The 22784-nt window shown below is 44.5% G+C and overlaps 1 protein-coding gene across 14 annotated transcripts in view; it reads right to left on the reverse strand.

Annotated features, from left to right (window-relative positions):
- Positions 1-19950, reverse strand: part of SERTAD2 (SERTA domain containing 2) — an 83951-nt gene extending 64001 nt beyond the window's left edge. For 5 of the 14 annotated variants that reach the window (XR_010613343.1, XR_010613340.1, XR_010613342.1 and 2 more), the window contains exon 1: positions 19489-19950. The gene's annotated coding sequence lies outside the window, so the exon portion shown is untranslated. Of the gene's footprint in view, positions 1-15019; positions 16445-17666; positions 17759-17858; positions 17965-18442; positions 18773-19488 lie in introns of those variants that run through there. The other 9 variants (XM_065682243.1, XM_065682246.1, XM_065682248.1 and 6 more) reach the window with 6 other exon arrangements.
- Positions 19951-22784: the final 2834 nt, after the last annotated feature.

A 22784-nucleotide genomic window follows, 5' to 3' on the forward strand; every position in this document is an offset into this window, starting at 1 on the left:
TGGCAAAAAGAAGTAAAACCAACAAAAAAAATATGCAACATTCCATCTTCTGAGAAACTGCAAAGGAGAGAAAGGGAAACACTGACAGCTTTCTTGCAAGAACTATCACAGCATAGATGAAATCATCATTAAAATACCATGGAGTAAAAGAAAGCTTGGGATACCCCTGAAACCCCTACAAAGAAGCTTACAGAGTTTAAAAAGCAATGCCTAGCCATCAATAAAAAGACTTAGGTGAAAGTTTGAATGCTTGACAGCGTAGAAGAAATAGCTGCGTTTTATTAGGACTATTAAAGTTTTCAGAGTAACTGCATTCCCCTTCTCTTCTAAGACTAGGAAAGCCCCAGGTCGATGTTAAGTAAAATCACTTAATTAAAATTTGTTATATGAGAATATGCTAAAACATATTAACAGTCCAGAGGAAAAAAAAAAATGCAGCAAAGTCTGACTTTTTCATAACATTTATCAACTTATTCCTTGTAAAGGGGAAGACTATTTGTGAGTGAACGTGTGCAGATGGGAAGGGAAGGAAGGCACAAGTCCTGTTTTCAAGCACAACTTTTACACATTACAAATATAATTATCTCAGGGGCTATAAGGATCCATTTGAAGTTTTAAGTGTTACATTATCATTTCTGCCTGCAAAAACACCTCAGCTTATTTGAATTTGAGGAATAAAAATGCAATTATTTGCCCCTCAAGTAAAGTTTCCAGTATTTGCCTCCAAGCATGGACCGCCGCTGTCATGTGAGTGAAAGAACTGAAGATTTTTGGTTCCACTTGATGGCTTCTTCCCCTCAGCACCTAAATACACACTCTGCCTTCTTACTTCCCACAAACACATCACAAGAGGATCTTCATATGCACACCAGCTCGCCCTCCCCATGATTTTAACTCCCTCTTATCCCATTTTCTCATGGAGCTTCCAAGTTTAAACAGTTTCTCAGAAGTTTCTATTGAGTCAATTACCTGAAGAGGTTTTACAGACCATTAATACTACTCTGTAGGTTAACCACAAACAACATAAATAATTGTTTTCCTCCTCATTTAGGGAACTACTGAGTTTTGAGATCCCCCTCTCAACATCAGTGACACAGTACACACACAGAATATGCAAAACTTATGGGGGAACTTAATTTGAACTACTGAAAATAGTGAATTCAATTTCTTAGGTCCAATGTTCTATGTATACTTTTATCAAGTCAGCTTGGAATCAGGACATCCATCCCAACCCCCAAAACAGCTAAGACATGAAAGAAGCCAAAATATTTAACCTTAACATAAAAGGTATGAAGAAGGCACGTTGCCTACAGCATACAAGTTAGTCAAGACCTTGCAGACTGCCTTCACAAGAACACTTTGCATCACTGCTGGCCAGTGGTATTCATTGATACACTATGAGACAATAAAAGATACGCTCCTTTCTAGTCTGTGACAAAGTTTGAGGGCTGGTGACAATTTTCAATATGAAAATTTGGAACTTTTACTCTGAAAAGACAAGTGGCATCTCCTTATGTTACTGTTTCAGTCAATTATTTCTCCTCCATGCAGGCTCAAAGACACCAGACAGGATATCACCACCTAAAACAAAACTGAGAACTGGCATTTTGAAGTCTAGACACAATTTCCTCTTTTGGAAGTCTTCTCATCTCTGTACCTTCCTCATGTAACCACACTGGGGTAAAGAGTTCTCAAGGTAGGCTCAGTTAGATGTTTTGTATACAGACAGCAATTCAAATAGCATTTACTTCTTTAAACCAGAATCATATGCTAATAACCTGGTCGGTAACTACATTGAATCAAGAATTTTTAAACACTTTCACCTTTTGTTTCATGTCTCAGGGCCAAGGGGACACAGCACGGGTCATACACACTACTGGGATGCAAGGACCTGTACCAGTATCTCAACACAACTTCTTTAATACACTCTTCCTTGAAATGCTTCTTGTATTGTTTAAGAACACTGCTCAGCACATACATTTGTACAACTGCGTTTGCAGAGCGCTTCCAATCAGGCTTATGAGACTCTCTATTCCATAGCAAAGCACTACTGCATGGTATTGACCTACAGACATGCCAACACAGGCTTTGCCACACAGGCTGATCTTGTGCCCAGCAGGTGAACCTGAGGGGGCTTATTTTTTCACTTTTATAAGGCTGGCTCCAATCCTTTCTGCATTCATTTGCCTGAAATTTCCCTGCACCCAGCTCCAGCACCTATCTGGAAATTCATTTTCTGTGAAACTGCTTGCCAATGCATTGTAGAGCTTTAAAGGGTTGCTTCAAAGTGACCCCCAGGATCACTGTTTCTGTGGTGATCTTGGTATTATGTTCTCCAGCTATGTCCTTTTGAACTCCTGCATGCATTCCGTGCTTTGCAATTTGTTCTGATGACAGGCTTTCAGAATGTATCATTGCATGTATTATCTACATATATGTGTTATCTATGCATGCTAATATCCCCTGGGTTGGCCACCTTTTTATACTGCAGTTTTATACTGCACTCTCCGTATGCACTGCAAATAGGTTCAGCCTCTGTCTGCATCTGGTCTACACGGTTTGACCGTTGTTTAGCTCTTTTACTGCTTTTTCATTAGGGAATCATTTCCTCTTGCCTTCCACATGCACACAGCTCTTTGGAAAAAAACTCAGCTCTATTTCTCACTGTGACTGACTTCCAGTTTCATCTGTTACAGATGGTGGGAAGTATTTTGGTCTGGAGAACTATTTCAAGGGCACAGTGCTGTTCTGAATAAGGGAGGTGAACAGTTGTGACTACACTCCTGTCATACAGGAGAGACTACGAGTGTTAATGAGCAGCTGGGGTGACTACCTCCCTTTCCCTCTGCAGGTGAATCTGTCCCATGTTATTTATGTTCAGCAAAATGTGGATTCAGGAGGACTGAAATAAATTTAAATTCAATGAACATCCCTTAAGATTCTTATTTCTCTAAAACTAGAAAGCTGTTTTCAATCACTCTTTAACCTAAAGGAGTTCAGACAATCCAAAATACTTGGGTTTAAGATTACCCAAAATCTTAATTTTTCATGTTAGCGAAAGATTTTCATCTTTTGAGTTCAAACCAACCCACATTTTTGGTTCAGCCACAAAATCAAAAGCACCACAGTTAATCATGGCTCTAATCAGTTCTATCACTACTCCCTAATCTGCTAACTATTCAAAAATAAAAATCTCATGACTGAGTTTTACGCTACTATGTAATAATGCCTGAGCAAAGTGTCTCAGCTGATCTTTAGTTCCTTCTGAAGAAGGAGGAATACTCCTGTCCTAGGTGGTATTCCTCATCCAAGTACACACAGCGTTCAAACAACCTTCTGGGAGTTTGTAATCCTCTCGATTTCTCCCACTGGAGCCTACAGATTATCACATATGCTGGATTCGGAAGCAACAAAGGGGATTTCAGCCTCTCCAATTCCCCAAGCACAACTCCACTGAGGCCAGGAGGATGTGCAGTGCTGTAGCCAGCATCTCCTCTGCCAGGCACTGTTCTGCACACCAAACAACTCTAGCGTCATTTACTCAGTGTTTTTCCTGGTCTAGGACACAGTTTATTCCCAGCCCCAGTGCTTGAATGTCAGTCCCTTAGGTGCACATAGGGGATTGTTTCCTGCCTCTTGACACCTGACATGCTATTCCCTCCTCTCTGTGCCAAGGAGAAAGGAGGCAAGCCAGCAGCAAACGAAAACCCATCCTTGTGCAATGTGTGAACATTATAGATCACAGCCAATTACCACAAGAGCTTTGATCATAAGCTCAAGCCAATTCAGTTACAGGTTTTCAGCATATCCCTTTTACTTCTTCCAGTGAAACAAACTCTTTCCAAGCCCCCTCCCTTTCTTTTGGTAAGAGGCTGGCAAACTTCAGTATGAGAAATCCAACTTCTGATCTCCAAAGTGTCAAGAGACACGGATCACTGCTGTGATCTTGTTTGTCAGGGGGCCTTGATGCTGCCAAAGATGCAGTTTCCCCACTTGGTCGTCTTCGAGATTCCAAGTTTGAGATTCACAGGTTTTGTTTTATTTTGTCTGGCAGAACATACTTGAGAATGGCTTCTAGCAATATCAAGGGAACAAAACAAACACTTTCGGTAGGTGAGCGTACCAGCTGTATCCACTGATACACAAGCAGCATACAAAAGCATGGAGCCCTCAGCGCTGGGTGAGAATACAGTACATCAAAGTCTATACTAGTGCTCCATGCAGAGCTATATAAAAATTGACATCCAAGTGAGCCTGAGCAGAAGGCAGACCTCAGATCTCAGCTACCGACCTCTGAATTCAACCAGGAGATCCCATGGAAGGTTAGGGTCTACTCTGATACTACAGAAATCTCTTTTGAAAGACCCAAGGCATGAGGGAAAGACCACTGGCTGCATTCTCCAGCCTGCACACTGCCTCGGCATCATTCCAGGTCAAGAAAGCAGACTTTTTTTATCACAGTCAGCAACACAAGCAAGAAAATGACTCCCACTGCCAACTTCTCTTTGCACAGGCAAAGCACCAAGGGGCTCTGTGGACTTATTGACTGTTAAGCCAGAAGCTTGTCAGGACTTCCTGGAAGGGGGAGGACATGGAGGAGCTCTGAACCTTCAGTGGTTCTTGTCTAAGTCAGAAACACACGTCACGAGCATGCTGTGGTGAGTTACACAATCAAATTAAATGCTGCACCTAGTACCCAGTCTCCTTCTCTCTACCATGCTCCCCCCCCCACACACACATACACAGTGGCAAAACCCACTCCAACCAGTCCCAAAGATCCCTCAGTAACCCAAGAGTTTGGTTCTCTGTTAAAAAGAAAGGCTTTTATTTGTGCAACTCCCTATCTTCAGGGACAAGAGGCTCAAGAAAGGCTTTTATTTGGGCTACTCCCTATCTTCAGGGACAAAAAGCTCCAGGTTGTTGCAGGCTCAAGGCCTCAAGTCAGAAGAACAGCACAACTTGTCTTTCCAAGGACCAGCCGCCTCTCTGCACTGTGGTCATATTAGAAGGACACACAGGCAAAGCATGGCTGTCAGAAGCATCATGCTCTGCGCACAGACGTGACACTGGCCACACACAGCTTCTGCTGCCTGTGCCTGTGAAGGTGCCAGGGCTGGATGCAGTCAAATACCCCAGGGTGAGGGGAAAGCCCCAGTGATTTTCAAGCCACAGCTGCTATGCCATTTGTACGGTGGAGAAAAGCCCTAGTAGGTAGAGAGGCACAGAAGGAGCTGGCAAAGCGCTGCAAGTTCTCCTTTGCTGTCCCTTTTCTAGGCAGTGGCAGATGATTTTGCTGTGGAGTCTCAGGTGTCCTGAACAATAGCTGCGGATCCATTCCCTATTTTGATGGTAGGAAAGAAATTGGCTTTCTGGGGAGAGACGCAGACAAGTCAAGCCAGTTCCAGACTGTCATTTTTCCTACTGTCTCATTCTGCTCAAATCACAAGCTGGAAAAACTGGAAAGGTAAGCAGTCCAAATTAATGGGAACATCAAGTGAACTGGTTTGTTTATGTATTGGTTTAACTGGAACAGGGAGCACAATTCCAGGTTTGGGCACTAGTTCTGTAGACATTCCCTTAGCTTACCTTCTACCTGAGAAAGCCATATGCAGGCCTGAATTATTCCTGGTCTGTCCTCAAAACACATCACCATCTCTTGAAGCTTCATGCTTGCATGGCACCATGACCACAACTCTTATTATGGGATGGCAACACTCATATCCTACCAGTTCATTCTCCCAACTCCACATAATTAGGAAGGTAAAAAAAAAAACCCAAAACAAAACAAGATGAGAAACAACACAGGGCAGGAAGTTGTGTTTTTCTTCACCCTGCTCCTTACACACTATTATTGCCACCATATCATTTGCCCACCAAACTGATATTTTTATTATGGAAGGAGAAAATGCAGGTTTTAGGAATCTTACAACTGGTAGAAAATAATCAATTTAAGCCTAATGATCTAAAAATCCCCAGGTACATATTTATAGTTAATTTCTACCAAAGAGCAGGCTTCACCAGATGCTCAATTGCATTTCATCCTTAAGAGCAAACAAGGGCTCCTGCAGATCAGACCTTTCCAGCAGAGCTGCTGCAGATGGGCAGCTCGTGGTGTCCTGCTAACTATCACCAAGACCACAGCAGTAAAATGATTCTACTTACTGGAAGCAATAAGTTAAAGTAAGTACTACAAAGGGAAGAAAAGTGGCATGGATCTTGCACATCACTTCTCTTAAAATTCTTTACAAACGGTAGAATGGACCCATATTCTGCAGATGGGGAAATTCAAGAGTAGCAGCTTTGTTACAAAACTCAGTGCCTGATGCCCCTGTACACCAGGGCTGGCTGGTCATCCTTACCTCCAACCTATAGGATAAGCAATCCCAGAAATCAGTTTCTTGTGTGTGCATGTTAAAAGCCTGAGTGAGAACATAAACGAGTCAGACCGCCTTGCACAGTTTAAAACTACAGCATGACATAACTGCAAGTCATTGCCATTAAGTTAAAAAAAGAAAGTCCGCACCTGCCAAATACAGCTCCATTGTCCACTGCTGAGTTTTAATGACAACTGCTGCATCTCGGAAAGCTGCTCACTAATAGGGTATTACATTTCCCCTGCAGGACCAGAAATCAGGTACTGTCGCTTATCTACATAAAAGGCACACATAGGAAAATATACCACAGCTGTGTTGCTCATGCAGCAGTCAAAACCTTGGACACCCTCTGCACACAGAAATCTGCTCTTATCACAATAATATTCCAGTTGGTCAGCATGCTAAAAGCTCCACTCAAGATTTCTCCTTTTCCAATTAAGCTTTATAGACAAGAAGTCTTTTTTTCCTTTAATGACATTGCCATCTATTGCAAAGCTATGATGAGTTCTTATCTCCTTGTGATGCCCCATGGTAACTCATTATTCACTGAACTTCACTTTTTGATGTATGAGGAAAAGCAGCATATACTTAAATAGCTCTATTTAAACTGGGCCTATAGTTGAAACAAATCATTCCAAGAAACAGCACTGTATTACAGACAGAACTGTTCAAAAGCTTAGGATGCGATATTCTTCAGTATTCACAGAGCTTAAAATCTTCAAACAGAAATTACTCAAGCTGATGTATCTCTCATTATTATTAAGTCAAAGTTCTTCCAAAAGAGAAGAGGATGATTGATAGTCAGAGATTACCAGGGCCAGCACAGTGAGAGATCACAATCCTTATGGACACAAGCAAGCCTGGGAGGGCTCAGCTCCCCCACAGCCAAACACACTGCGAATGCTGCAAAGCACCCCCAGCACTCCAGGTCTGAGAGCCCACACATCTTCCTCATTCAACACCCCATCTCTCTGGTGCTGACAGGTAACAGAACATAACCTAGTCCTTCCAGGCCACAGGTGCATGCAAGGATTCGGACTTAAAAAGAGAAAAAACAAAAGAACCCACAAAAACAGCAAGGAAAACAACCCAAAGCCAGAAAACAGCACATGCACTATCATAGCTCCAGGCCTTTCCCCCACCCCTCCAGTTACCCTCCTGAAGGCAAACGCTGTGAGATGTCAAGAACTTTCCAGGAATAAGCAGCTTGGATCAGGTTCTTTGCTTACCTAACACTGATGGGATGAAGATGACTTGAGAATTCAAACTGGACCTGGGTTAGAGGTGGCAAGTGCAGTTCAGTATATCTAGAAACACTCTGGGAAGTGAAAATACTGCCAGTGGCCTGGACCATTCACTACTAGCTTCCTACATTTGATGTTTATGGCACACTGGTATCACAGGAGAGGAGGAGCCAGATTCACATGCTCTAAATTGAACCTAAGTCCCTGTATCTTTTATTTCCTTCCAGCTGACTCCTGGCCTTCAAGCACAGAGCATTAGGTGGAATTTAGGTCATGAAAACCTAGCTTTCAGCCTCTCAGCAAGTGGAAATACCCACCGCTTACTCAGACTGGAAGATATTGAACACATTACAGCAGAAAATATACCTGCTAAGCATACACATACGAACAGCAATGCAATTCTTCTGCCTCAGGGGTCCCCAGACTTTGAACTCTGAACTGTCACACAAAATAAGTAAGAGCTGAATTTATATACATGGAGCATATGTTGCAACTGGACACTGCAGGTGAAGCTTGCAGTGGAACAACCTCTTGATGCTGACCATGCTCTGCAGCATCCAGATGCCAGTTTTCAAAGCAAGAGACTACATATCACCCCTCACCTCTACTACAGCTGTATTACTTATCAAAGTCAAGCTACTGAAATGCTTTCAAGAGCATCAAGATTGTTATTTCCATAGCTGTTATGTATCAGGAAAGATCATAAGCAGACAGTATCTCAGGCACAGGTAAGAAAGACGGCAGAATTAACATATCCAGATCTTTTTCACACACAAGCACACACCCTGAAATAAGCCAGAAATGCCAATTGTGTTTATTATACTATAGTATAAACAGCAATCATGAAGCTAAAGAAAGTAACAAAGCACCCCTGCCTGAAGGGTCTTCTCCAGACTGTAACGTATCAGAGGAAAGATAAAAGCAGAAGCTTAAAACACAGTAGAAGAAAAGCTCTCCCCAAATACAAAGTCCGGCACCGAGCCCTGATATGCAGAAGCATTTCACTCCCCAGAGCACTGTCTTTCTATGACATGGTTTCACATCCCAGCTCCAGAGTGTCCTCCCAAAAGCACTCTGGGAGGAAGCAGACAGATACAGTCTCTGACTGTACCTGTTCAGCTTCAGCAGCGCAGAGGGTTTCACAGCCCCTGCCTGCAGTCACAACAGCTCCAAAGGAAAGGGGCACATGTATTCCCACCTCAGAACAGGAACTCTGCTGCTGAAAGCCTACAAATGCCATTGGCCATCTCCTCCTCCCCCAAACCCAAAACATTCTAGGGAACAGGCCAGTACTTCACACCCCTGAGCTCAGAATGTTGCGGCTGCAGAGTCATCCAACAAAAGATGTTAAGAACACGGCTGCATCTTAAACTCAACCATCACAAAGAAGCAGAAAGGATGTTCCTCCATCCATGCACAAAGACAGGAACCTGTCCAAAAAGCCAAAGTTCTTCACTTCCTATACAAGGCACTAGCATAGTGGCCCCAAGCCTGTATCCTCCATGCAGCAGAGTAGGACTTAGCTCCCCCACGTTGAGGTAGACTGACGTTTCCCCCCCTTCCATTCCCATCCCAGTAAAGGCTGAGGTCTTTGCAGGAGCAGTGCCCTAAACTTCCAGACTACCCTGTGCGAGACGGAGAGGTGACTTTTGTTCCTGCGGAAGAAATAAGCCTGCCTCGCAGGACAGACCCTGGTTAAAATGCAGAGCAGGAACAGGGAGCAGAGAGGCTTCCTGTTCACTCAGCACTCACCAGAGAGAGCCACTAGTCCCAGCTCTGAGAACAACTGGTCCAAACACCAGCTCATTAAATGCACCAAAGACCCTTAGGGCTGGCAGTGCATCCTCAACTCTCCTCTACCTCATCTCCAACTGCCCCTCAGAAGAAGGAAGCAGCAAAGACACATCCAATCCCATGGGCACGTGTTTGGTGGATTTCAAGACTGCCTCAAGGAGCTTCAGAAGAACATCCAGCTTCTACAATTAGGTTTGAACTGCACATTCAGCTGGTCACTGCTGCAAGATGAGGACATTTTCAGTCACGCTCAGCAACAAAGACTAGCAGATTTGCTAGAACAGAGTACTGAGAGTAAGGGGCCCTTTTTTCCTACTGCCCATTCTGACACCACATTAAACACTCCTCCACAAAAAGATGGTAAATTAATACAAAATTCTTTCTTGACATCACACAAACACCTGGGACTAAGTTAGTTGAGGCAGGGCCTCAGTCTTCTTGCAAATCAAGTGAAGGACAGAATATACACAAGGTACTCAGTTTACATGAACAATGTATGACATTTAAAAAACCAGACCTTTTTTCCTGTGCACTCAATACTACTAAATGCTGCCTTGTCCTTTGCAAAGCATACAAGGTTAGAAGCAAAACAAGGTCTTCACCCACAGTTTGTGTCACACTGGCAGTGCAAGATGCCTTGCTGCTCCTCTTCCCACACCTGGGGATATTCCACGAATACCCCACTGCTTCCATCCATTCCATGTCACACTCTAATAAAGAAAACCAGTTTAGTGCTGTTACTCCCACTTCCCAGTGCTTGGGCCACCAAGGAGGTACCACAAACAAGAGCGAACAACATGCAACTGCTCTGTTTGCATGTCCTGAGGACTGGCTGTGCACACTGGTGCCTGAAGAAGCAGCACATTGCAAAAGCATTATTTTTCCAGTGGCAAGCTGGATGGGAAAAGTGCCAGCCACTAGCTGTAACCCTTTTGTCATGCCAATTGCTGGCTGCTATGAGGATGTATGTTAGATACCTCCATAGAAAAGATCTCTGCATCTCATCCTTCCAGATGGACGAGGAATGATTCATACACACATAAGCAATGCTAGGATGATGGCTGAAAACATTTTCTTTCTGTTTTCTGTTTTGTGTTACAGACATGCTCAGGGGCCTTCACTGCAGCAAAAACTGAATTGAAGATGATGACACTTTATGCCCCAAGGAATGCACGTGCAAAACCCCAATGCTACTTCTCCCTGGCCTTGTCAAGCGTCATGTTGCATGCACACACCTCACGTGCCTCATTCCCCTGCTTTCCCATTTCCACAGCATTTCTCTGCACAGAACATGACAGAATAACTCCACTTACACAGCTGTCACATCACACAATGACAAATACAGGGGAAGGCGTCCAAGAGATGGATCAGGTGTCGAGAGCTCTAAACTGACCAAGGACTGACTTGTAATGCAGAAGCAAAGCAAAGGATCTCTTTCCAGACACACCGGGGACCAAAACTCACACGTTTATTAGGCCTAGATGGCTGATAAATGCAGAATGGATGGAAGGCTCAGCAGTCAGAGTACTTGCCTGCATGATGCCTGTTTTCTTCTTGGAGGCCACTTCAGGTATCCTCCTCCCCATCTCACCTGCACAGAACCTTTGCCACACACTCACACTCCTCTCAAGGGCCCTGCATCCTGTGAATGTCATTCTGTATCTCAGTACTAACCTGTAAATTCCCACCTATTTACTTTCCTCCAGCCTCTCTCATATTTGTGAAGTCCTTGGAGCAGAGATTATCCATAAGAACCTGGAATATCCTGAGTCCTACTGCAAGTAAACCAACAAACAGCAATGCATAAGCATGCAATATGCATATTAAGCCAAGCATACAGCAGTCACCTCTGACAACAAAAGCGAGGCCAGTAGCTTCTTCCCCTACAGTGACAGAAAATCTGCACTTTGGGGTACATCCACTGACCAGGAAAACCTTCAGATTTGCCTTCTCTGGCATCCACTTCCTCCTTCCCCCAGCACATTATCCATTTCTGAAATCCATGCCCCACTTTTTATTATAAATTATTCTAATGGGTTTTGTGGCATGGCAGAAATCCAGCACAGCCTTCAGAAATACGCATGCACACACTGGCTATGCAACAACTTCATTTTATAGGGCTTTCACAACAGCCTGGTGCAAAGTCTACGGGGATTTGGCAACCTTTCCTAGCAGCAGCCCCATGGTGGTGACCCTTTCCTAAAGGGTGCTAGATGCATTCATCTGCAGTATTCTTCTCTTTGTAGAAGAGGGATTTTTCCTTAATCCCTCATTAAAGACAGGAAAAAGTGTTCAAGTGGGAATTTTCCCTCCAATATTTTTCAGGTTGAAGAAGTGAGACTTGGGGGTGACGAAAGGGTGAGAGAAAACATCTGCAGTCCAATGCAGACCTTCTTTCCCACCTTAACCTTCTTCCGAATGGAAAGATGTAAGATAGGCTGGGTTATTGCTCCAGCTCCTTCAGAAACAGGGTTCGAGCAGGGAAGAAAGGGAGAGGAAAAAGGAAAAATGAAACCACAGAAAAGCCCCAGAGATAATAAGGATTTTCAGCTTTTTTGGGTAGTACAGGCTACTTCTTTAGCTCTTGAAAGAAGCCCTATGCAGTTTGTTCACTCATCCTCTAGCAGCTCCAGAAGGAGGCATGGCTTTCCCATAAAACTAGTAAGAAGATCTGATCCCCACAGTGAGGAAGGAGAATAAAAAGAGCCCACAGCAACAAGCAATTTAAACACAGAGCACTACCATCTTGTTAAATAATATGTTAAGAGCTCATCTGCAAGCCTGTCTTGGCCAATGAGGGACATAAATCAGGAAGATACAGTAATACTCACTAGCACGCAATTAGTCACTGCTGTTAGCATTTTAACTCTGGATTTCTTGGATTAAAACATTTCAAACATTGTTGTTTTATAGGAGTGATAGGATAGCTGTCCAAGCACCACAATCAAATTATGCCACCAGGACATTCGGGCAATGGATTATCACAGCAAAGGAAATGGATTATCACAGCTTTTATTCTGAACAAGAAAAGAGTATCTCATTTTGAACATGGCAGAGGGGAGAGTAGAAGACTATACCTGAGGGGTTTTAGTTTTATTCCCTGCCCCTTTTGGACTTTCTGAGGTGGGAATGCCACAAAAATCTGCCAATGTGAAAAGACAGACACTGCCTTTCCCTAGAATTTGCACTGAAATATCTGAAAAGAGGGAATAAATCAGCCTCTTTGGATTGTCTGAATGCTGGAAGGATGCCCTGTTCCTGGGCATTTTCCCACTGCATATCTGGCTGCTACCTCTTCCACTTTCTATCAGGCAACAATCATCACCACCACAAGGCCTAGAGACTTTGGCTCTGTTCAGGAACTTTACTATCACGTATGTTCATTCTCACAGGAAGGAGGGCTGCTCACCTTCAAAACCTTCAAATTAGCAGGTTCAGCAAAGAACTGGTGTATTCCTTTGTAAATGTTTTAATAGTTCGATGGTTCTCTTAAAAAGGCTGCACCTTTTATCTTTTAAATCACCACAGAAAACTCATCTCATTTTTTACCTTAGTTCTCACACTGCATCACAAACCAAATGTTAGCTCTTTTAACGCCACAAATCTTGTTTATTTGTTTGGGTTTTTTTTAAAGAGTATTTTGGTACCTTCAGCACATACAGACATACTTTTTGGTGCATGGTACTCAAGAAGCCCTGATTCTGACCTCAATTTCTTTGGCAACAGCCAAACATCCAGCACAGGATGAGGGAAAACCCAGTAAGTCTTTACAACATCCCTGCGATGCAGTCTGAGAGTTCACTAGTAGCCATGACATACTGAAGACAAGAAAAGACTAAAACAGAGAAGACAGACAAAAAATAGAACAAGAAGAACATATATGTATATATAAAATCAGCAAACCTCCTGCTTTGCTACAGCACAGGGCACGTGCCTGAAGCTGATGACACCTGGGTATTATTTCTAGCTGTGGTCCTCACTCCTTCACAATGACTGCTCCAACTCATGTCACACCTCCAACAGGCTCTCCCTTCACATTTTCCTTCTGGACTATGGGTCAGCAGTGGTGAACCTTTTCTTTGCCAAGGGCAAAGAACACTAAATATTACTGGCATCTCATACCTCAACATGTGCCTTAGCACTGCATGACAGCAGCACAACCACTCACCATACCAAAACCAAGAAGTGTGGGCCACAAAAATCAGGAGCTGGATCCCCCAGATTTCACGTTCCCACTGTAGCTTTTTAAGGAATGATTGGTTGCTATTTATTTGTACCCTGCATAAAGAAGTGTTATTTGGAGCTGTTAATGTGATTCTATAAGCAAGCAGCAACACTGGTAGTTGATTAAAACTAGAAAGAACAATAAATGGGGAGAAAATTGGCTGGAAAGAAGTTGAGAGAATCAAAACTAACAGAAAAGGAATTCAACAGGACAGAAAGAAGGAAAGCAGATGATTAAAAGATTATTAGAAAAAAAGAAAACCAAAAAGGAGAACCAAGAGTGACAAAGGCATCCACAGGAGTATATGTTGAAAGACTTCATTTCAACAAAAAACAGGGTGCATTTTGTCTTGGTTGTTTTGTTGGTTGTTTCCTTTTTTAAAATGAGAATGCTGGATTTGGATAATCAAACAGCAGTATTTTATTTTGCCCCACAGCAAAGATATGAGTATAAGCTTTTAAATCTTGAAGAGGAAGAAATCAAGCTCTCAATAAAACTTGTTCTCAGAACTAATGCTTTAACCACATCAGTAACAGCTTAGGAAAGGACAGCAAAGCGACTACAACGCCTTCTCTATCTAGGAGCTGTTTTTTCAGAGTCACCATTACTGCTGTAATTTTGCAGTTATGAAAGACTTTATCCTCGTCATTTCTTGGGACCTTCCTCCCTGTTTCACACAATAGGAGCTAAAAAGGGTTTGTGTTCAGCTGAGATCTCTTTATTCCCCCTTTTGCTTCCCTCCGCCCCACTTCCACTCCCCCTGTGTTTTTAAACTGCCCTTAACTGGACACCCATGGCAATGCTGAGACAGGAAGCTCTGTGGATCACTACAACTATAGGCAAGTATTTTAGAGAATCAGGAGTTCACTTGCACACTGTCACTCCAACTCCCCCACCCTTCCTGTGACTTCACCTGCTCATAATCATTAGAAAGTGGAATGTCATTTCTAAGCTGTAGCTGAGCAGTAAAAGCTTAGACACTGGCCTTCACTGGCTTTATTTCATTAGAGATTAACAGAAACAATAAGGCACAGGGAAAACATACACATAATTTTGCCAGTCTCTCAGCAAAAAAGGTTTGTATTACCAAAGAGATAAGAGGGAGGCTGTCCATTTTATCTGTGCGGCCGGAGCGGCGAGTTTACATTCGTTGGAACCACGCCCCCATCAGAATTCCCTCTGAAATGTCAACATGAGCCATATTATTAATTTTCCAAGTTGCTGACCTTTACTGTTGCTTGCATCATAAATCCAGCATTCTGAACTGTTTCTATTAATACAAGAACATGCTCCGCACGCCTCACTGTATCTGCACTCTGTACATACGCTGCTCACATGTCACAAAACAGATGCTCGCTGCAGCGTCCCTGGAGAAGCTGCTGAGTTGGACCTTCCTAGTTCCATAAAGTCCACTGGACTGCCGTTAGTTATGCTGCCCACCACTAAGGCAGACAGGTTTCGCCAAAGCTCTTAGTGTATCTTTACTTGAATAAAATATTTCAGAGTATTTTATCAAGGGTCATAGCATACACGTGCATTAACACAAAAGAATTTTATTATGAACTGAAGTTTAATTTCAGTGAAGAAAACAAAGTCCTTAGGTTAGATAACAGCCATTCCCATTTACTGTTCCTCCCAATTAAAATGTTTTATATAGATGATCAGAACTTAATGCATCATACATGTTACACAGTACTCAACATAAGGCTGTCGATCTGTCATTTCTCTGTAGGCATTTAATGTGATGAATGATCTGGTTACTTGTCTTTCTGGTATAAAAGCAGGAGAAGCTTTGAGACAAAGAAATAAAGGCCAATGGATATTACAGATCTTACAGTGATTAATATCAGCCCTCCTGACTCACACCTCTGAAAACAGTTAAGGTCGCTATTTCTGTTTCATGTTTTTTTACCGTGGATTTCAGTGCATCTCATCAGAACCCTCCAAACACTTCAGATAATCTAATTTAAAGCAGAAGCAGGGATATCAGGAACATACAGCAGTAGGGCTACAACAATGCCACAACAGCATGTCATAAGAAAAAATAAGTGACCTTCACTCTTGCCTCTGCTGACAAGCAGACACAGTTGAAGCCACTTGCAGGCCAGGATGTTAGTGTGATTTCTGGAAGACAATCTAATAAATAGGGATTTAAAAAGAGTTAAAAAAAACCAAACCTGACTACTTACTGTCTGAACTGAAAAACCTGCCTTTCCAAATCAACTAATGGTTTGGCAAGCCTACATGAAAAGCAGACAAACAAGTAGCATCTTTTCCTTTTTAACATGGAATCTGCAATAAGAAATCAGCATTTTATTGATTTCCATAATACCATCTCTACAGCTTAACAAACTCACTCAGCTGCTAATGCTAATTCACTGATGCTATGGAGCCTTCTGTATAATTATACACCCTCCACTCCGCTGAGCCCCAGGGCACCGTTTCTAACTTTCCAGAGGACCACTGCACTGAAAGCAGAAACAAAAAACCCCCTTTCATTACCCAAAGCGAACTGCAAACCAAATTTTGCTTATTTAAATGGAAAATTAGAGACACTTCATTTTTAAGACAGGGAATAATCTGCTAGTCTGCATTTATTTTTGGATTCAATATCGTGACAACAAATTCTCATTTAAATTCTCCCCACCCCTATTTTTTTCTTCCCGAGACTATACAACAGTATAGCATATAAATATTGCAACAATTACAATTTCTATGAAGAGATTCTAACGTCCTTCTCAGCTCACAATTGTTTCAAGGGGGTGATTCCAAATCAGACATGGAGACTTTCGTGAATGTCACTGTAACTGACAATACAAAACACTTATAAAATGTTACCATTGCTATAGGGAATATGTATATTTCAAAAATATATCAATAGGTTTCCCTTTAAAAAAAAAACCAACACCTGGAACACCTTTTAAATGAAATTAAAGGAAGATATCTTCTTCAAGTCTAGAATCTGAAATGTCGTGAATAATTAATGACAAACACTGTTATTTTTCTCCATTTCTCAACCATATTCAGCAGTCTGCAACCAAGCAGACAGCTCCAGCATACTTCATGGAGAGTTTTGCTCCATCAGGGACTGCAGAATCCGGCCCAATTAATCTAGTACTGCCTATCTGGAAAGAATGTGGTGGAACTCTGCAGTGTAAACACCCTCCCCGAATGGCTGTACCTAATTCTCTTTCTTGCTCCCTGTTTACCCTGCCTTGATGTTTCAGATCCAACTGTACTGTATTCACCATCTCCATCAAGAGTCAATGCACCATTTGAGCTAAAACAGCTTAATTTTGCTATGCTTTCCCATGCGTGTATTAATTTGGAACCGGTTAATCTATTTTGTCTGAGAATGGTGAAATGTCTGGATTTTTGTTCACCAAACAAGTTGACAGTCTCAATATGGATTTAGAGAGCCTCTAAAAACAATTTAGTTTTCATAATTAATGTTAATTACAATAACATCTCAATCAGTGACACAAAAGCTTAGCTATGAACACAGTCATAGGAGGAAGTGAAAACATGAAACAAACATGAAAGAATTGTGTCTTGTTCTGGAAGAGTATCAAGCAAACTTTCAAGAGATTTATAAATAAGAACATGAAGGCAGAAGGCAGCTGTGCTTTGTTAGACTTATTTTCTTTACAGGATGATTAGTACAGAGCTTTCTTCTGAGACTGTAATAAGACAGTGGATTTGAGCTGTGGACACACCAGGTAATATTATCATTTTACAACATCACATCCAAGCCATTATCAACTGCTTTAAAGAAAAACAACTGAGGACCTGATCCTGCTGCCAGTGATTTCAATAGCAAACATATAAACAATTCATTGTGAATCATTTGGGGGGTTCTGGAGAAGGAGGGGAAGAAAAGAAACCCCAAAACAACTCCAAGTCAAACACAACATGTAGGTATGGATTCCCTCAGGCACAGAGGAATTTCAGGACAAGAATGAGTTTTTCAACTATTTTTTTCTTACTTTCCATAGCAACAAGGGAAAGCTAAACACATAGAAAACTTACCTGTTTCACTGGTAGCACAGAAGCCTTAAACGGGAAGGGGTTTGGTACAGTCACTTAACAGAGCAGCTTTACATTTAGTCCTCAGAAGTTTTCTTCGCCACCCAAGAAAAATAGTTATCCAATATATTCTTATTTCAAGCAAAGGGGGGGGGGGGGGGGGGAAGAGTTATGAAGAAATAAGCACCACTCTACCTCACCCGGACTGGTACTGTTGTACACAAGTAGTCATACAAGCATCGCAGGGAGTACTTGCGCAGTAAAGTGCCACTCAGCATGAGTAAGGGTGGCGTAATTGGGTCTGATGAGAGAAGGAATCAGAGCTTGTCACGTCACTACTATAGGGGCCTTCTAAAATCATGGGTTTCTTGATTACTTTTCACATTAATGCAAATTCACTCCATTAAAGTTAATGAAGTTACACCGGTGCTAAACTAGTACCAGAGGAGAAAGCAAGCCCACTTCATATTGATTTAAGAGACCACAGCTCGAGGACCACCACCACCACCCCACCCAAAAATAAGGCAAAATAACAATTCAGTAAGTTTTCAGGTTACATAGGCTAAGTTACTCCTTGGCATAAGGGCTGATTTTGTTTGGTATCAATCTCAGGGCTGATTTTTTTTGTTTCCCTCCCTCTCTTTGAAGATAGAAAGAAGACAAGATTTTGTCGAAGACTTCATTTCCTCTAGAAATGTGCTGATCTTAAGCATACTTTAGACTTAAGTGGTCACTGACTAAAGCCACATTTACTACTTCTTATTTACAAGAGTGCTTGCCTTGAAAAAAGAAACTTTATGCGGAGGATTCTCAGAACGGTGTTGGCCTTTCCTCTTAACAAAAGTTCAGTAGATTTATTTTTCAGGTAACCGAGAAAGATGATTTTTGGAGCGCTGTGAGGTTTGGTAAGCCTTCAATTCAGCAATTAGTTTCCATATGATACGAATTACAAAAGATGGAGCAATTAATATTAATAACTAAACCAGGCAAAGTACTGAGGCTTCAGACGCACTGTGTATGGAAACGCTGCTGGGGTTTTCCGTGTATCTACTGCATTTTAGCTACTCCAAACGTATGGCACACGATGAACGCACACCACGTTCAGGTTGCTAAAAATACATTAAGGAGGGGAAAAAGAAATAAAAATCGATAGCAATGAAACACAGACATAACCATTTTTACACTGAGCTCTCCCCGCACCAATCCAAGCCACCAAAACTGCGGATTTCACCCTACAACACACGCATTTTCCTGCCACGCCAAGTCAAGCCCAGGTAACAGCGAAACATCCAGGCACGGCAGGGTGGGGAGGAGGATGGTGCACCTGAAATAAGAAAGGTTTCCCTGGCTTTCCATTAGCGCAGCATCCAGAGCCTGGGCTGGAGGGATCTGCTCGACCCGAGCAGCTTTCAGGAGCCCCTTACCCCTCATATTTGCCACAGCCTCAACCGCGGTTTCAAGCGGGGGCGGGGGGAAATAAAATAGAAATTACAGACAAACGTGTCAGCGGCAGCATGACATGCATTTGTAGTTGGCAACGACGCCGGGTTTTATATATATATATATATTGAATTTCCCCTTTTTCCCCAGTCCGAGGAGGAAAGTGCCTCCGCGGCCACTGCCAGGCTGCGCTGAGGCGAATGCCCCCAACTTTCAAACAGTTGGCAGCCAGCGGAGACACCCGGCCCGCAACCGCGCTCCCCCCGCCCGCCTCCCCGCACAACCGGGGGCTGCCCCGGGCCCTCGCCCACCCCTTACCCCCGCTTCCCTCCCATCCCAGCAGGCAGAAAGGAGCGAGCCCGGGAAGGCCGTGCCCGGCACTCACCCGCTCCGGGGGGCTCCGCGGCGAGCGCCGTTGAGGACCGTTGAGGGAGGCGGTGAGGGGAGCGGGGGGCGGCCGGGGGTCAGAGGTTGGGGCGGAGGGGGGAACGCACGGGTGAGGAACGTGAACCGGAGAGGAGGGAATCAGTTTAAAACGAGCGTGCGGCGAGGCGCCGGGCTGCGCGACGGAGGCGGCGGCCAGGAGCTGAGGCGGCTGTGTTCTATCCCATGCCGCTGCGGTGGCCCCGGGCGGCGGCAGCAGCCGAGCTAGGGGGGAAGTTGGGGCCGCGGCCGGTGGGGAGGATGTGACACCGTGACAAGTACGGCCCGACAGCCATGTACCGGGGGAGGAGGCGGGGGAGGCGGCCGCCCGCACGCAGGGGGCCGGGGCAGCCCAGGCAGCGCCGCCCGCCCGCACACGGCATTTAACGGCGCTGACGGGCCGCGCCGTGACTCACACCGGGAGTTAGTCACAGGGCGGGACCGCGGAGGAGGGCGAGGGAGGGGGGGAGCCCGTCCTCGCCCCGCCCCCCGGGCGCCCCGCCAGCCTATGGGGCGCTGCGGTTAGGCAGATTGACACAGTGGCTGGCCAATGGGCGAGCGGATGTGCCGCCAGCGCTGGAGCGGCCCTTCAGCCCAATGAGTCTTCTGAGGACACTGCCGCGAAGTGCCGGGGAGGGCTGGAGGGACTCCCACGGGGCGGGAGCTGTGTCCTGGCCTGCCGCCGCGGCCAATCAGCATTGAGGGTCGCGTTGATGGGCGTTTCGGCCCGGCCAATCAAAAGCGCGTGGGATACGGGGAGGGAGGGGGGAGAAGCTCCTGCTCCCACCCCCTCCCCGGAGATGGTCACGCAGGGAGCGGAGGGCGGGGGAGGGAGCGTGACTGGAGCCGGCGGGCGGGGCGCGGGCATGGAGCCGGCCCGGAGGCACCGGTGTGAGGGTGTGGGCGGGGGTTACCTCAGCGAGCGGCGGGGGGGAGCACCGGGCTGGCCGAGGCCGGGGTTACCTCAGCGAGGCGAGGGTTACCTCAGCGAGCGAGGCGGCGTGGAGGGAGTGGGCCCGGCGCCTCCGAGACCCCGGGGAGGGGAAGGGCTCGCCCATGGGCTGCTTGTGGAGCGGAGCGGTGGGGCGGGAGATGTCCGGGGCGGAGAGGGGCTCGCCCCCGGGCAGCACGGCGCAGCCAAGGTCGTTTCCCGCGGGAGGAAGGAGATGGGAGCTGGGGCCTGCTCCAGGGGAAGCCGGGGAGGCCCCGCTGGCACCGGGCGGGGAAGGGCTGGCCGGATGCCGGGGGGGAGGTAAAGAGCCGGGAGGGCCCAGGGAAGGGGGGATCTGGGTGCAGGCAGCTCGCTGGGAAAGCCTCGGCTTCCCCAGAGCAGCCCGGGCTTTGGAAGCGGGAGTTGGGTTTTGCTGGTGTTTGACAGGTGTCACGGCTCAAAGTCTGAATGTTGCCACCTCCTTCCCCCATCTTTTTCTTATTTCTTTATTCTGACACGTTTCTAGAGAACAAAGTGCATCTCGGGTTCAGGCGTGTTGTCAGAATTTGGCCAGATGAATGAAAGAATACAAGTAATAGCTCTGACAGCCACCTTACGAAGCGCAATTGCTCTTGTGCTGCTGGGGGCACTTGACAGGAACGGTATCAGTGGTGTGAAAAAGCAACGCTGTTTTCACGGATGATTAATATTGGGTGAATTTATTTTGGGTAGAGTGAGGAAGTAGTGCCCACTAGGAGTTTCCAACAAATACTGGAGCCTTACCAAAAACTTAATCCCACTGAAGGAAATGAGATGGTCAAATTGTGTTTTACCTCTTCATCTCTACACACAAACTAAGACCTGTGGGGTTTTGGGTTTGTTTTTTTTCAGTAAAAGCATAAAATACCTGATAAACTGATGAAAGATAATGAGGCAGCACTGTCAGAGTAAGGGACTACATTGGCATTCTCCCAGGCTGCAAAAATGAACAGTTTTGTTTGCTTTAAAAACTTGTTCCCTGGACAGAGTGCTATAAATACAGATTTTTCTTACTTTGGCATCTGCAGTAATTGAAGAGCTGAAGAACTACAACCTGCAATGATTTGTTTTTGGGTTTCTTTAGAAATACTAGGGCTAATTGCAATTTTTTTCCTGCTTGCTTTTATCGAGATCCAGGTTGCTGAAGAGAAGATTTCAGTTACTCATTTGAAGCAGGAATGGTAAATCACACACCAAAAAAACCCTTCAGAGTTGTCTCTTGGCATCTAAGGCATCATCCTGCCAGCTGCCCTATAGTGTGTAGTGTCTTGCAAGAAAGCCAGGGTGGGCACTACTCAAGTTGCTCCAATATGAAAGAGGAAGCAAAGTAAGACCAGCAAGGCTATTATGTAAGGAGGAAAAGGACGAAGGTTAAAAAGCCCCAAACATAAAGTGGTGGTAGACAGATTTAGTAGGGTTGGAGTGGGTTATTTCTTTCATCAAAGAGCAGAAGGGGGGTCTTGTTCTTGTACATCTCACACTGGCATACAGTGAATGCTAAGAAATTAGCTGCAATATGTTACAGTTTTACCCCTGACCACTGTGAAAGATACCTGGCTTAACGCCTTGGGGTTTCTTCTGCCTCTGTTGTGTGGAGGGTCCAGGAAATTTCTTACATGCAGAATTCCTTGGGCAGGGGCTATTATCCAACAGCTTCATAAAGCTATTATTCCTTCATATCCAAGATAATATTGAGAAAATAATTTAGTTACCCCATCTTCCCTGTTTCTTCAGTCTGATTCGGAAGCATCTGAAGCCTCCTCCACCTTGACTGGCAAGTTCAGAAAACTTTAAGGATTTGTTGACTAATATTTCCTTTCCCGTTGAAATCTGCTGAGCTCTGCTGTTGCAACTGCTGCTGCTTTAACTGCGCTTGGATGAGAATAAACCAAAGCCACTCTATTGTTCTTCTGTTGCTTTTTATTTTACACATACTGCATTTTGCTGCTCTTCTGAGTGATTGGCAGCGTGCATTAAAATGTATGAATACGAACATGCATTTTGTTTGCCACAGACTGTTTCTACTGAAACCCAAGACTGTCACCTTGGCATAAGGGATTCATTTCAGCTAATCATTGGGAATAATGAAGGACTTTTGTAAGTGATCTCCATATTTGAATTGATAGCAAGTGCAGAGAATTTAAGATCTGTCGTTGTTAAGTAAGAGGTTAAAATTCTTGCAAGGTTCTGCAACCCTCAGCAGTGCTCACATGCTGATTTGTGCTTAGTGACTTCTGAATGCTGCACAAATGAAGGATCTGCATCAGATTCTGGGCAATTTGGCAAAT

This window comes from Lathamus discolor, chromosome 5, assembly GCF_037157495.1.
Source record: "Lathamus discolor isolate bLatDis1 chromosome 5, bLatDis1.hap1, whole genome shotgun sequence".
In the NCBI taxonomy this organism is placed as follows: Eukaryota; Metazoa; Chordata; class Aves; order Psittaciformes; family Psittacidae; genus Lathamus; species Lathamus discolor.